The sequence below is a fragment of the Crocuta crocuta genome, unplaced genomic scaffold (genome assembly GCF_008692635.1).
Source record: "Crocuta crocuta isolate KB4526 unplaced genomic scaffold, BGI_CrCroc_1.0 scaffold2, whole genome shotgun sequence".
Taxonomy (NCBI): domain Eukaryota; kingdom Metazoa; phylum Chordata; class Mammalia; order Carnivora; family Hyaenidae; genus Crocuta; species Crocuta crocuta.
Genome location: NW_027528640.1, coordinates 1,504,022 through 1,507,664, shown reverse-complemented (window position 1 = coordinate 1,507,664; position 3,643 = coordinate 1,504,022). Strand labels below are relative to the sequence as shown.

Sequence of the window (3,643 nt, the reverse complement as noted above, 5' to 3'; positions counted from 1 at the left end):
CTGCAAACACCATGCTCATGACATACTTCTCCAAATCACATTCAGGCATTTCCCAAGTACCATTACCCTATCTGTAGCTAATTAGCAAATTATAAAAATTCAGGAGAAATAGTTAAAACCATGTATACTCTTAAGGATACTTTTCTTTCTTTTTTTTTTTTTCCTTTCTTTTCTTATTCTCTTTCTTCCCTTCTCTTTTCCTCTCTTTTCCTCTCCTCTACTCTCCTCCCTTTTTTTCTTTTCTTTTCTTTTTTTTTTTTTTTGTATTCTTAATGATCAAAACAAAACAGTCTAAAACTGCACCTTCTAGATCCCTCTGTCCTTGCTGGTCTTGTACCTGTCCTTGAACTTGACCTTGGCCTCTCCTTGGGCAGTGCCTTTAAGAGCAGTGTCTCTGAAGACATCCTTGTTGAGGACAGTTCTGTCCAAGGGGATGTCCACAGAGTACCTTGTGGGCATGAAGCTACTGTAGTTATAAACTATCACAAAAGACCTGATCTTTGACATCTTGGCGATTTTCTTCTGGCCCATGGCAGCTGTCACTTTGCAGCAATAGTCATTAATTCCAGCCACCAGGGCATGGATGTAGGGAAGGTCTGAGGTGTCATCATCGATGTTCTTCATGATGCTTTTTGCATCTGAGTGGTGCCTGCCCAGGACCAACTCCAGCTTCTCAGGTTTCCTGAACTTGCCCATCTCAACAGCAGAAAGTTAGGAATATTTTTCTTGCATCTTCATCCTCTAGTTGTGTTTATTATCACTCACCATGTAACTAACATTCACTGACTATTTCTTGTTGGTTGAGTTCTACACTAAACACTTCACTTATATTACCCCATTACTTCCTGACAACAAATGAGCAAACCTAGGGTCATTATCCCACATTACAAGTAAGGAAACTGAAACTTTTAAAGGTATAAACCTGGGGATGCACTCTAAGAGCTGCAGCCAGGACCAGGACGCTGATCCAAGTCTGACGTCAGGATGTGACTATGGCAGGTGCAATGGTCACCCTGCAAAGATGCAACATCCCAAGGTCTGGAACCACGTACACGGGAGGCTGCATGGCAAAGGGAATTGTCAGTTTCAGGGAATTGAGATTGCCAACTAGCTGACTTTAAAATAGGGAGATCATCCTGGACCACTGGGTGATCCTGCAAAAGGAATAAACAGAACAGGAAGTCAGAGTCCCACGCTCTGTGCGAAGAACCCAATCTTTTCCTGTGGGCTTTGAAGATGGGGGGTGAGGGCCTGCACTGTGTAGCCTCCAGAAGCTGGAAAAGGCAAGGAAACAGAGTCTCCCTGAAATGGTCCAGAAATTAATGCCCCCCCGCCAAACTTCATTTTAGCTCATGAATGAGATTCATGTAAGATTTCTGGTCTACAGAATGCAAAATTTTTAAAAAATGTGTTAAGCCACTATGTTGGTGGTAATTGGTCACAGCAGCAACAGGAAAACACTACACTGACCCGGCGTTGCTGTGTCAGAACCCTCATTGTTAACATCCACACTATTCTGTCAGTGACCATCTCCCTGGTGAGAAGACCATTATCTGTAAGGATCAAATAAGTTCTATGGAGAGAAAAGCGAAGGATGGAGGGTAGCCTTGACACAGATTCCCCTTCTCCTATGCTAACGAATGTGCACACATTATACAGAGGACACAAGTCACTTCAATACATCCTTTGTGGTCACCTCACACACACAAAATCACTTTATATAAAATCAAATGGGCCATTCAGTCATTTATTTAGTTAATTAGTTATAAAACTGTCTTGCTCTAAAAACAATACATATTTAAGCACAAAACACAGCAAGGAACACAAACTTTCAAAGTCAGGGAGAGATCAAGGAGAACTAAGAATTCAAAATTAAGAGTTTGTGATAAAGTTCGTATATAAAGTACATAAATCATTAAAAAGAAAAACAATCACAGAACTTAAAAGCGGGAGGACTCCTTATGTTTTGTATAAGAATTACACCTTACATATAGGGAAAATAAAAGGTTAAAATAAACAAATAAATTATACTCCAGTCAGGACATAGAAAAATCTTAAGTGACCACTGCACCCCACCAGCAAAGGGGGAAGAGCTAGATAGGCTGCAAATTTATAGTCCTGGGGACCCCATCAGAAGTATGATGATGCAATGGATGTAAAAAAAAAAACTGCATTTCAAAAAACGATGGGAACTTCTTGAGAGAAGTGAGTTCCTCATGAGGTGGCACAAGATTAGGAAAGGCAAACACACAGGAGGGGATGGTGAGAAGAAATGCCTTCCATCAGAGCAAAGTTACAATGTGACACAGGAATGAGCCTGGATGATGAAAATCCAGAGAAGACAACATCTCTGACCTAAATGCACTTACTAATTCCTCTTCAAAAGCCACTTATCAGTGTACAAAACCAGTGTGATGAAGGCTGGGGGGAGAACAAAAGGCCTGACAAAGAGATGCCCACAAGATGGAGGGTTGTCTTTGTCCTTTTGAGCCCCTATGGCAAAATGCCACAGACTGCACGTCTTATAAATGACAGAAATGTATTCCTCACAGTTGCGGAGGCTGGAAATAGATCAATGTGCCAGTGTGCTTGAGGGAGGTCACAGACTTTTCATTATATCTCAGATGGAGGAAGGGGACGGGATCTGTCTGGGGTCTCTTTTACAGTGACAAGAGCCTCATCAATGAGGGCTAAGCCCTTAGGACCTGGACTCACACCAAAGTCCCCACCTCCAAATATAATCACTTTGGGTAATGGATTTTTATCATATGAATTTTGGAGGGACACTAGCATTCAGACCATAGCAAGGGTATTGAGCTTCTCAGTATAATCGTATCCTAAAGGTTGGGTTTAGGATCGGACAGTGAGAGAAATACCAAACAAGAGCTCAATGATCTCACTGAACCAATAGGGGCATACTGGCTAGGGAACTTCACCAGCTTTAGAAGCAGTTCACTGATGTCTGGGACCCAGTCATCAAATTGGAGAGAATGTTTTTCCCCTGGGGACAGAAAGAAAGGGGGCTTCACTGGAGAAAAAAGAGATACCCTCCCAGCTGCCCGAAGTCTGGACTAAAAAGTTGAGACAGAACTCTGACATCTCCCTGATGATCAGATACAAAACAGTACCAAAGACAGAGTACTATCAATCCTTGAAATACTTGAAGATGGTGATGAATAAAGGATGCAACAAAGCCTAGACCCATCTGAACAGTGTGTTCAAAGGGCTCAGCCCTAACCCTGATCCCAGTGGCCTGAGAAGAGTCATTCCACATGCCATTCAGTCTGTAAATAGTATTTAGTATGCTTCCCACTGTCTTATACATACCCAGGACATATTTACAAAATATAACATATTAGGAAAAAATTAAAAGATATATAATCAAGAGAGAAAAAAAGTAGCCAATAGAAGCAGATTCACAAAATACCAAGTTATCAGATTCTACACAAGGCTTTACAATAGCTATTATAAAAATGTAGAAGGAATTACTAGAAAGAGGGTCAAAATGTGCGGACATATTAGGAATTTTCTAGAATGTTGGAAACTTAAAAAAAAAATTAACTGGACATTCTACAGCTAAAATATAAAATTTCAAAGATGAACATATCGTTCAATGAGTTTAGCTATGGACTAGACTTAGCTG

At 40.9% G+C, this 3,643-nt stretch overlaps 1 pseudogene; it reads right to left on the bottom strand.

The window, feature by feature from the left end:
- Window positions 1-306: 306 nt before the first annotated feature.
- On the bottom strand, window positions 307-696 carry LOC144224312 (large ribosomal subunit protein eL27 pseudogene; annotated as a pseudogene).
- Between the last annotated feature and the right edge of the window lie 2,947 nt (window positions 697-3,643).